Genomic DNA, 13,407 nt, shown 5'->3' with positions numbered 1-13,407 from the left:
CTGCAAATTCATAACCTTGAGGCTCCTCGGGACGGATTCAAGCGCTTTTTGGTCATAATTAATGAATGCACATACGCGGCATCCTCATGCTGCAAATTTAGGATCATGGTGAAAAATTTCATTGCGGTGATTTTCATCGATCTTGTAAACGCGCAGATGCGTCAACGCGCCAACACGCTTTGTAAGGCCCATATGGCCAATCAAATTGTTTATACAGCAACCAAAGAACCCATTCATCTTCAGGACTAAGCTAGATATGCCAGGTTATTTAAATCACTGATTTGCCTTGTTACGGAGGAATTCCTGTCATGTTATAAATAGGCCTGGGCGACATAACAAATTTAAACACAGCCTTATTCAGTAACTCAGTTTTTATGTACAGTATTTAGCATACATTGGCATAAAATTATGTTCTTTTCAGATTTTTTCGAAACTATCATTTCAAACAGTCACTGAAGACTCAACATGCAAGTCAAATTCTTATAAAACTATTATTTAAGTTTTACATATTGTTTTACATAATTTTACATAGTGACGTTTTCATTTACATGCACCAATACATCAAAACAGACATATTTATCTAATGCTACACAGACAGTCTTTACATGGTGCAAAAGAATCTATCGTTTTGAATGAAAGAGTTTGTTTGAACATAAAGTATACATGGAAGTTATTGTCATAATAACCTGTAAGAGTTTTTTTATTTTTTTATTAATGGCCAAATAAAAAGTGTGTAAAATTTTTGGTGAATTTAATATCGCTAGCAAAAACAACCCAAATATATAGTTAATATTTGCTGAGGAAGACTCCAAAGCTGAAATTCAGGTATGGTAATAGGCGTTTTCGTTTCCAGAGATTGGTAGACCAATCACAACAGACTGGGCCATCTGACCAAAGGAGGGGATTAGGGAGAGTGAATCTTGGAACAATGTATATTATGCAATGTATATTATAAGAAAAAAATTCTAATGTTTTGGGGGTTTTTTTGGACCTTGGATGCATGTAAACTTTGCAGGAGACATCCAAAACTAATTTAGGAACCTTTAAAATAGCATAATAGGTGCACTTTAATACAACAAATACCGGCTCAAACTACTAAACCAATAAAATTAATTCAGTATTACAATTCGACTAGCTCTTAAGGTGACTCCTTTTTGATCAACACGTCATTTCATTATTGCCACCTTTTATAAGGCAACAACTGTCAACCATTCACAGCCTGTCAAAGGCTTATAGCTCAATCAGTACTCTTACGCAGTACAATTTGACAGTGAAATGTATTTATAAACCTTTGACAGCACACAGGTACGGCTTTCAACCAGAACCTAGAATTAATGAGCAAATCTTAACAGACCCTCCATTTACACCTCAAACTCAAATTAACCCATCTATCAAATTTCAAGCCCATGATAAGAAAATCTAATTCGTTTAAATGTTTCCAATGACTCCAACTCTGTGATAAATAGAGATGGGCCTCTTGTAGATATAAATCAGTACATTCACTTGCCATCTTCTCCCTGTTTTCAATATTCATGTCAATATTCCAAATCCCGTGTAGTTACTCATTTACATGGAAATGAGCTGAGGTGAGTGTCATGACATTATGTGGATGAACGAACGCCGCAATCCCCCTGACTGCAGCAGGGTAAAGCCAAAGCTCAGACTGCACTGGAAATATCACATACATTCGCATATGCACTATACATACAAAACACAACAGGTGCACTGTGTGCCAGTATGTGCAAGGTTTATTTATGGTTTTATTTTTCCCATGTAACACAAAAAGATACATTTGGAAGAACCTTGCTTTTTTATCCTTTTGTCTATGAATGTCAAGCTCGAAAAATTTCAAGTCCATACGACTTGTGCACTATATTCCAAGTCATACAATAGGTTTGTGTGAGTAATAGACCAAAATATAAGTTGTTATTCACTGATAATCTTCCCATTTGTGGAATCAAAATTTAGATTCAAAGTGCAGTCTTAACACATTATGCTTTAAAAATATGCATGTTTTGATCAAATTTGTTACTATGTGGCTTCATGTGATTCATTTCTTTTATGAGACTTTTAGAGATTGTTCAATCAATGTTTTTCAGTTTTTTTCACAGTGCTATATTTAGATTTTTGGTATGCAAGCATGCGCTAGACAATGTATTTCAACATTCGAAGCATCTCAATGCTTTTTCACCATGTGCGCCACATTTTTAAGACGCCACGTTAAAATTAGCTAGACCCCTGCACTCTATTCCCTTCCGCTCTGCTGCGTCTTGGTGTTTTCCAACACAAGAACATGTGTGAAAGGCTCCTTATGGTGTTTTTTATTCTCGTTGGAGCTTGATAGCAGTGCTGCTATTGTTAACAAAAACTGAGATTATTAAATGTAGTTTTCGTTAATTAAAATAAAGCTGAAATAAAGTCAAATATAAATATTAGAGGAAAAACTTTAATAAAAAAAATGAAATTTTAAAATTTTAAATGCTGGGATGGCAACATATTGAAATATATTAGGTTTAAGCCGAAGTACAACTAAAACTAAAATAAATTACAGTTAAATATAAATATTAAAGAACTATTAACATTTGCATAAACACAATTGCATAAAATAAGATTACTAAAACTAAAATAAAATTCAAAATATTAAAGGTATAGCGGAGGATCTTTCCGAATTTTAGATAAGACCCGCCCTCTCCACTTTTTGAAAAGTTTGATTGATTCACCAGAATGATTGACAATTAGGAGGACCAATAGTATAGGTGATCCACCCGGAAGTAAAAAATCCTCCGCTATACCTTTAATAATAGTATATAATAGTAAAATAACATTTATTGGCAGTCATGCTCACTATGAACTGACATTGTGTGGAAAAGGACTGCATGCATATTCTTCAAATATTCATCTTTTGTGTTCCACAAAAAAAAAAAAAAAAAAAAAACAGGATCGGATCAACATGAGTAAATAAGTGAGTGAATAAATGAGTGAGTAAATAAAGACAGAATGTTATTTTTAGTGAACTATTCCGTTCATAACCTACTACAGGTAGATCTAATATGTAGTTATCTGGGAACTGAGCGAAAAAAAATTACTTCATTTATTAGTCATGAACTAAAGGTTTGCAATGCTTTAGACACGCCATTTATGATACTGCTGCAGATTGAAATGTGAGTCATTGTGGATAAGGAGCTACAACATGTGCTATTTTATAAGTCTTAAGTGATATTTCAAGGATTTTATCTGTTGTGGTCAGGAGGCATGTATTGTGGTTACAAGCTGTTTTATAACTCAGACCTAGATTTAGCCCAGAGGCAAGAGTAAGGATGAAAGAGAGAGTATAAGAGATAGACAACAGGGAATACAGAGGGCTCTGTCTCACAACCTTGTAAGCTGCCTTGCTGTCTACTAACTACATAGGCATCTGCCTTGTAAGGCAGCGTACTAACTGAAATTGAACCTCAAAACTGACCGAATTAGAATTCTCTATAACGCTTTAAGCTCATTTCAAGACATGACAGACGCACACATAGGCTGTTGCAAAAGGAAGGTTCTGGCCAAATTGGAAAACTGTAGCCTAAACTCACATGCATATGTGCACACACACACTGCAACAGGACATCTGTCCGCCTCCACCTGTCTTCAACTAGGTCAGCCTGAAGCCAGTCATTGCATCTCATAGGTGTTTAATGAACAACCTAAAATAACTGGCACTTGCACAAGACCCCTGCCCACAATGCACAAGTTACGACTAGCCGAAAGCTCTCAATAAAGCATCCAACTGCGCAGAGCTGTGATGCTGGAGTGCGTTCAAAAGTGCATGCCACCGTTTCAAGTTCAAGCATGGGTAGCTGCCATCATACAGATCGACATGAATATCTGGACACTGTAACGTCATGTGCACTGATTTTATGACAACACTGTTTTCAAAGAAAGTCTCCATGATATTCTGGTCTCCATCTACACTGAATAAAAAGTTGGTGTAGAAACAATTCTCACTCAGAAATTTGCTTGTCAACTTCAAGAAACGTCAGTAACGCATTGAATTAAACGTTAAATTTGGAAGCAGAAAGATACCAAAACCATAAGTTAGCAATAGCATTCCTAATGCAGAAACGGTATGAATTATGCACAAATTATTAATACTTCTTGTTTCCTCTAACAAGTACTCTAAAATCAACTCCCAGCCTCTCACACAGCATAGCTTAAGAGATAAATATCTGCCCTTTACAATTTCACACACCATTTAGTGGCTGATGAATGGGGTTTGAAAAAAAAAAAAACCATCTGCCCACTTGCTGGCCGTCATTTCACAGATGCATGAAAAGAACTTGCTGCCAGTCTGCATTGTTTAGAAACAGAAGAGTCTCAATGACCCAGCAGCACGGAATGGATTCATTCCACACATCAACTTGTGGTTTTGGTACCATTCCAATTCATCTGGTGGACAGAAAGGCGGAGATGCCATAACAAGGACCTTTTTCATACTATGTGCAGCATTGAAGTCATCTTCGTTGATACCCGGACCTAAAGTCTTTTTGAGGGGAATGTGGATCTAATCCTTTCTCTGCTAACATCAGGTGCTTATTCACATGATTCACATACTGAGCACTATTACACCATTTTCAGCAAAAGCGTGCATTTTAATATGTTCACATGCACAATAGAGAGTAATAAAGCATACCTTGATTTCCAAGATGATGATGAAATGGGTGGAAACTGTTGTCCTTCACGGGGTCCTACTTTCCAGGTGTCATGGGAAACGTAAAGGTGCATGCTTATATTTTAAGTATATGATATTTGAAACTCAAAAGTGCCCACTATAATATGATCCCACATTTGACCATAGTCTACCATACTGCACTATAGTATTTAGCACTATACTATCATACAATACTGTACCACAATATACTACACTATGTGAAGTACACTGCACTATGCTTCACTAAACTGCCCTATACATTACTACATTGTATCACACTATAATATTCTGCTACACTACTATACACTGATGCACATTATACTATTCCTTACTATACGATATTGTATTATAGCACATTCTCATACCACATTAAATGCCACAGTTATTATATGATAATGTAAATTGCAGTGTAAAAGTTTTAGTCACTTATCTTCGCTATTAAATGTAACAGAATCAGATGAAACTGTCAAATCGATCAGGTGCTGATGGCGCGCGGACGCTCAGGTGAAATGATGCGCGTCATAATCGCGAGCTGTTAATGCTCGTTATGTCTGAACTTGCACCGGTGAAACATGTTGCCACAAACACTTGCAAACTCACACAACTTGAATAGGTTTCTCTGTTCTATGTATGACTGGTCTTGCCAGCAAAAACGCGCCGGTTTGTTGACACACAAAAATGGCAATGGATAAAAGACAAGAGCGCGTAATGGATGGCATGAAATGAGAAAAGACGCACCTCGACGCACGAGCTTCTCACCGCCACTAGTGAGATCAAATCCGCAGAAATCAAAGCGCACTTGTCTCACTCAAGTACACATGTCGGTTTGCACCCTTGAAAGTATATGTAACAGTGGCATCATTCATGAGTTTCAAAATCCACAAAGATAAAGGTCCAGAAGTGCAGACCAACCTGTAGCATGAGCAGATTGCAGATCAGCTCCACGGAAACGGTGCGGACTACAAGCAGCTGATGCGCGGCATGAGTTCATAAGACAGCACGGGCGACACACTGATATTTATACACACCTCCAGTCTCCTGCTTTACACTGTTTACAACGCCGGTGCGAAGCCGAGCCCACTGCGCGACGATTGGCCAGATGAATCCGAAGGCACGCCTACTTAATACTGATTGGTTCACTGGATCCCTGTGCGGTTCAAGAACTCAATGTACAGTCTCTGCCGTTCCAAACTGAAAACTTCACATGCATTCGACAACCCTCTGACTGTAAATGAGATGATTAATCAGAATCAGAATTATCTTTAATGACATGTGTTTACTCACAACATAGAATTTGTCTAAGTGACAGGAGCTCCCAGTGGAGAAAAAAGTGCATTCAAAAGGATAGGGACTATAAAAGTCATTAGGGATAGATAGGCTGTAAAAGGTCACGGTCAAAAAAATGAATAAACTGAAACCAGCACTTATGTTTGTGTCCCATTCAGAATACTGCGAAGTAACAGGTGATCGTGAGACTTCAATTCTATTCTACCCACATTTCATTGGGTGTTTTTATTCAAAACAACAACAAAAGTGATTCTATTTAATTTACTTATGATGCCTTTATCCAAAGTGACTTTCAAACGAGGAACACAATAGAAATCGCTCTATTCACTGAGGGAAAATGTGCTTGTAGTTTTGTCTACATTTGTGGAAAGCAGCACTGCTATAGAATAATAATGATTATGAATTATGACCCGAGAGAGAGAGAGAGAGAGAGAGAGAGAGAGAGAGAGAGAGAGAGAGAGAGAGAGAGAGAGAGAGAGAGAGAGAGAGAGAGAGAGAGCATTGACTCTTACTGCATAAATAACAGTTATCAGATTTAATCCATAGAGGTCGCTATTATCATTGTTCCAAGAGACAAAACTTAATAAAGTGACATCCTGTTGTGATTCATATTGACTTGAGGATTCAAACGGAATGTCCAAATAAACAGGTGTTCCTAAATGACTCATGAGATGCATTATAGCTTCATAACTTTTTTACACTCTTGTTAAATGAAACTGCTTTGAGAAGCATGATGAACAAAATTGTAATCATTTACTTCATTCTTTTCAGGAGGGTTTTGATCTATTTAAATAACAGATGGACTTCACTGTTAGCCTAGTTAATGGGGGGGAAGTTGTTTTATATTTCTGATGAGCAGTAGTAAAGATCTGGTTTAAAAATAGGAAATAACAAGGATATACAATTCAAGGAACAGCATGAACGTTAAAATGTAAATATAAAATGATACAACGAGAGCAGTATGATTATTTTACAACCAAATCTGCACAACATTTTCAGTGGTTTTGCTTTTGTAAATTCAGCAGGGCTGTGATATGGCCACATTTAATTTCACAGAGGCCTGATGGTATCATCTCCATGAATGATGCATTAAAATTTGTAGACATCTAAAATAAATCTCAATATAAAATATCACCCATACATCATAGACTTCAAAATCCCAGTGTTATTGCCTGTAGGACACAGACAAACAAATACGCGCACACGCATGTAGGCTGAGAATAATTATTTGGAATTATGCAAACAAATATGAGAGCACTACAACAGCATTTCTATTTGAATTAGCAAAGTCTCTCTAAGGACTCAAAAACAGACAGAAATGCAACCCCGGGGCTCATTAAATGGAGTGATGAAAATTGGAATGCACATTGTTTTTCCTGGAAGGAGATTATCCCAGCAGAAATGCTGTGCTGTCTTGCAATGGCTTGCTGAGATAGGTAAATACCTTGTCCTCTTTTGCATTCAAGCGTGAGTACATCTGAGTTCACTTAGTCGAACCTCCCAGCTACTGATAAAGGTGAAGTGTAATGGCCCCTGAGGTTGAATGTAAGTCGGTTCATGGTGCTCTGCATGCAATTTTCTTACTCTAGATATATCTTCTAAAAAAAGGATTCATTTTACTATATAAAAAAAAGGTTTCTTCCCCAGTCTACTATAGTAGAATCCTTGGATTTCTGACATATGAAACCCAAAGCATTGAAATATTAACATATATGTGTATATATGTCACAATCAAATGTTTTTATACATTAGTATTTGTGAACAATGATAATTGGGAAGTAGGATATGCTGCATGTAAAAAGAAAAAAGAAAAAGAAAAAAAATTCATATAATATATATATATAATTTGTTACATTTATATAGCGCTTTCCTGGGTACTCAAAGTGCTGTATACATAGAAGGGGGGGAATCTCCTCAACCACCACCAATGTGTAGCATCCACCTGGATGATGCGACGGCAGCCATATTGTGCCAGAACGCTCACCACACACCAGCTTATTGGTGGAGAGGAGACAGAGTGATGAAGCCAATCAGTATATATGGGGATGATTAGGAGGCCATGATCGACAGAGGCCAGTGGGCAAATTTGGCCAGGATATGCCGGGGTTACACCCCTACTCTTTTTTCCGAAGGACATCCTGGGATTTCTAATGACCACAGAGAGTCGGGACCTCGGTTTAACGTCTTATCCGAAGCATGGACCGCCATATATATATACAGACCCGCCGAGGCATGGACTCTAGACCCCTGAAGGCACCAAGATATTAGCAGCAGATCCTTCAAGTCCTGTAGGTTGCGAGGTGGAGGTGTTGTGGAACAAACTTGTTGGTCCAGCACATCACACACATGCTCAATTGGATTGAGATCTGGGGAATTTTGAGGCCAGGGCAACACCCTGAACTTTTCATCACCTCAAACTATTCCTGAACAATGTGTGCAGTGTGGCAGGGTGCTTCATCCAGCTGAAAGAGGAACTTCCATCAGGAAACACCATTGTCATGAAGGGATGTACCTGGTCTGCAACAATGTTTAAGTAGGTGACATGTGTCAAATTTACATCCATATGAATGTCAGACCCAGGGTTTCCAAGCAGATCATTGCCCAGAGCATCACATCCAGCATCCACCGGCGTGTCATCGTCCCACAATGCATCGTGGTGCCATCATTTTCCCAGGTAAACACAGCACACATACACGGCTGTCCACGTGATGTCAAAGAAAACGAGACTCATTGGACCAGACAACCTTCTTCCACTGCCCCAAGGTCCAGTTCTGACTGGACCTGCCCATTGTAGGCACTTTCGACAGTGGACAGGGGTCATCATAGGCATTCTGATTGGTCTGTAGCTACGCAGTCCCAATACGCAGCAGAGTGCGACACACTGTGTGTTGTGACACATTCCTCCAATAACCATCATTAAGATTTTGTGACTTGTGCCACAGTAGACCTTCTGTTGGCTCCATCGATGAGCCTTGGGTGTCCAACACCCGGTCGTTGGTTTGTGGTTTGTCCCTCCTCAGACCTCTGTTGGTGAATTCTCACCCCTGCTGACCAGAAACAACCCACAAGCCCTGCAGTTTCAGAGACACTTCGCCTTGCTTTGCCATAACAATTTGTCCCTTGTCAAAGTCACTCAGATCTTTATTCCTGCCCATTTCTCCTGCATCCAATACGTTGATTTATGAGAACCGATTGTTTGCTCACCACCTAATCTTCCTAGACATTAATATGTGGCCTTCTTAGTAAGCTTCATCTGTGACTAGTCATAATGTTTTGGCTCATCAGTGTGCACTTTTATTTACACTTTAAAATAAATTATGATTATATAAAGGGTCGATATAATAAATAAACATTTTTATAAAAATATACATTCCTACTCACCAAAGTAATACAAATTTAAAAAAAATAAAACAAACACCTGACCTCAGGGAGAAAAAAAGTATCATACAACCCCTTTCAAGATGGTGTGGCATATGAAACAGAATCAATCTCTGTCTAGATGATTGAGGGTTTCATTTGGAAAGTCTGCACTCGGTCCTGGTTAAATATATTTTAATTCCCCAATAAAGAGTTTGGCAAGTGTAGGGCAGGCACTGTGAGCCTGGTTCCCATTGCCAAATAATCTGTCACTTATCCAAGGCTGGAAGAACGGCCTGCGTATGCTCTCCGGAAAGGTAAACTTCCTGTGTGGATTACTCGAGGCGGACTGAGATGCCTCTTGTCTGGGTATCTGGGGTGGATTTCTGCCCAATGAAGTGTGGGAACTCCTGCAGTCCTCCTAGGAATGTGGGACAGTGGATAACAGAGGATCAGACCTAGGTCTACACCACCCTCTACTACTAATTATAAGATGTTCTGCTTCATTTTTGTAGCCCTTATGTTGCACTTTTAAATATGCCATTTGAACCAGGTTGGATGTGAGTGATGTCAAACATAGTTGGTTCTCACGGGTCTCTTGATTTAATGTCACATGTTTGAATGTACAAAAGAAGAAATATTTGGGAGCTGCTGTACGAGGGGAAAATTTCATCAAATAACGTTAAATATTGCACACAAAATTATCATTTGATTTCGAAAGACCTGAAATAGAGCAGGGTTAGGATGCTCTTGTGCAAGTTTTTTATATATTTATATTGACAGCTGCCCCTGGTCACTGTCTGCTTTTCTTTATATTGTTTAATTTTAGCAGTTTGTTTCATCAGTGTTCAGCTCTTTTTTATATCGTTTTGTTGTGTTGTAGTTTGATTAGCAGTTTTTGCTTCAGTGTTCCATTGTTTGTCAAGTGTTCAGTCTTCAGGAAGAACTTTAAAAGTAGTTAAAAACGAAAACCAAATAAACCTTTTTTACCTTCTCATTTTCTGGTCTTACACCATACATTTCCCCTCACTAAATATCCTATTTCAAATACATCATATTATATACTTCCATGTTTACCTTAAAACACCCATACACACCTAAAGCCCACAGAAATCTAATCATCATATGTATCCACACCCCTGACCCAGTGAAAACTGCTTCTTGGACTTCCACATTGGCGCTCTCCACCCGTTTGGATCAGCAGTTCAACCTTAAGCTCTGCCAATTCCTCACCCTCACAGGACATCTGGTCCCTGGCCAATGAAAACTGTTGCTGGCTCCAACAGATGAGGCTTAATGGTCGCCTCCAGTTCCACCTGCTTGTCGCGTTTCAGCATCTGAAGAACGGGAGACACCTCCAGAACTTCACAGCCTTCCTCTATGAAAACGGCTTTTGTGGATTGAGGGAGAGAGATAGAGCAAGGGAACAATGGAAACAAGGAAACTGTAGAGATAAACCATCTGGGAGATTTATTTATAGATAGAAAGAAAAAAAGACTACACTCTTAGAAGAAAAGGTTCTAAATGGAACCCTAAAGGGTTCTGTCAGGCACTTCATATATATATATATATAACCTTTTAAAAGGGTTAGTTAACCCAAAAATTACTCACCCTCATGTTGTTCCAACCCTGTAAGACTTAACACAAATTCAGATATTTTTTATAAAATCTGAGAGCTGTCTCACTCCTCCCTTCTATGTTATTGAAACTTGCCGGCCCAGAATGTTAGTAAAGACAATGTTTAAAATAGTCCAAGTGACTACAGTGGCTCAACCATAAGTTTATCAAGCGACGAGAATACTTTTTGTGCGCAAAAAAACACAAAAAAATATAACTTTTTTCAACTATTCATTTTCTTCTGTGTGGGCCTCTGAGTGAGTTCACGTAGTGTAACAGCGCAGCGCTTCTGGGTTGTACGTCAGAACGTAGGCTCACTATTGGTCAGAATCACACACATGACCACCGTCGGCCAATAGTGAGCCTACATTCTGGCGATCATAATGGAAAACTAGCTTATTGCATACTGTGCAGTATACACTACACTGCCAACTATGTTTTTGAAAACAATAAGTTAAACAGAAGGCTAATGAAGGCAGTCACATGGCAGCTCTTATTTTGCATTTTAAATCCAATTTAGTTTAAAAACATTGGCAAATAATGAGTAAAGAAAGGCATTAAAAATCTGAAAATATTGCATTGGTATTGCATGCAGTAGGATCTGTTATATACAACACATTTCAGCAAATTTAGTATACATTTATGGGTATTAAACATACAGAAAATGTGTCTATACTCCTGCAATAGTAACAGTATTCTAATCCAAACAAGTAATCAGGAACACCAGCTCTAAGTCTGGACACAGCACTGATTCAATTCACGGTTAAATTTAAGATGATGTTTGAAGGATATAAGTAGATAAAATGTAGCCTGATGAGCCAGACTTACATCAAGATGTTGGGTCTGGCAACTCTCCATAGACACGGCTCAATCCGAGGGGCGGGATAAACGGCTGTCTTTCAAATTCCCTCTGCACGCAATAGGACAGCGCTTCAACCAACCAGAGCGTTTTCCCAACAGTGGAGCTAACGTTAGTTGATAGATTCAACTTTTGAATCTGGCCGGCAAAACTACGAACACATCTTCCTTTTTAAGAATAACTTAAGTGCCGTTCTTTGCTCTTTTCTCAAAGAAAAACTTAACTTGAAATCCTCCAGAGTCGCGGCCAAAGCCGATTTGAAAGACTGTTCTCCGGCAACAGCCGCCATTCTTTGTTTTCAAGTATACAGGGAACCGTCGCAACTCTGTCGTCATTATGTTAAGCTCGCCCGCCTACTCTATACACGATGTGATTGGCCTGACCCAATTTAGGTTTTTACAGCTCAGAAAGTCAACGGAGAGTTGCTAGACTACCCTGGCTGCAAAATACATTTTGCTGCTGCTAGGTTGCGTCTAGATAAAATGTGTTATGTATATAATTCCCATTGTAACTGCAGTGAGGACAAGTTCAAAAAGAGGAGTCTGTCATACAGTTACTATTACACTATTACAAGATTAAGGTAAAAAGCACAAACATGGTAAAAATCACAAACTTGTATTCATGGCTTGTAAAAGTAAAAAAAGACTTTAATCTGGCAAAAAGTTCAAAATTATAAGTGAAGACCAGTAGAAATAATTCAATACGTTTACGAAATCAATTCGCCAGAATAGAAAGTAACACTGTGTCCATAACGAAGACGTGTGGCACATCAAAACTAGAGCAGTGCCATTAAAATCAATAGCACTGTCTGCGCCGGAAGCATCTGTTGTGTCACGCCACTCATTTAGTTGATGGACATCTGCAGTTGGCCAGGTTCTATTTTTGATGCACTGCAAAAAGACCTTCTCGTCTTCAAGTCTGACACAATTGGTTTAGAAATGTCACACTCTTTTTCTATTTTATGATCATAATATTATAGCTAGCTGGATTCATTTCTTATTACATTTGTATTAGTTACACTACCATTTAAAAAAATGGGGTTGGTTTGACTTTTTAAACAAGCATTTAATCAAAAATTGCAATATTGTGAAATATTGCAGTTTTAAAATAACCATTTTCTACTTGAATATATTTTAAAATGTTATTTATTCCTGTGATGCAAAGCTGAATTTTCAGCATCATTACCAGTCTTCAGTGTCACATGATCCTTCAGAAATCATTCTAATATGCTGATTTGCTGCTCAAGAAACTTTTATCATCAATGTTGAAAACTGTTGAGCTGCTTATTGATTTTTGTGGAATCCATGATTTTCTATTTCAGAGTTCCTTAATGAACAGAGCAGCATTTATCTGAAACAATTTAATGCATCCTCGCCAAATAAAAATATAGATTTCATTCTAAAAAGTATATAACAAGCTTTTAATGGACAAATGAAACATCTCACATTGCTTTAAGTTAGCCATCAAGCTAAATAGCTATACGTTGATATTCATATACCTATTTAAATTTGCAGATTCGATATAAAAAGATCACTGGTTAAGCTTTTTTAATAATCCAGAAGATGTTAATGCAGCAACAAATTAGGCATTATAA

General features: G+C 38.1%; 1 protein-coding gene across 1 annotated transcript in view; it reads right to left on the bottom strand.

Moving 5' to 3' along the window:
* cemip (cell migration inducing hyaluronidase 1) overlaps positions 1–5,766 on the bottom strand; it is a 122,027-nt gene extending 116,261 nt beyond the window's left edge. The window contains exon 1 of the mRNA XM_081359036.1: positions 5,606–5,766. The gene's annotated coding sequence lies outside the window, so the exon portion shown is untranslated. The remainder of the gene's footprint in view (positions 1–5,605) is intronic.
* Between the last annotated feature and the right edge of the window lie 7,641 nt (positions 5,767–13,407).

The sequence above is a fragment of the Scardinius erythrophthalmus genome, assembly GCF_964197995.2.
Source record: "Scardinius erythrophthalmus genome assembly, chromosome: 2".
Taxonomy (NCBI): Eukaryota; Metazoa; Chordata; class Actinopteri; order Cypriniformes; family Leuciscidae; genus Scardinius; species Scardinius erythrophthalmus.
This window is presented reverse-complemented; position numbering and strand designations above follow the sequence as displayed.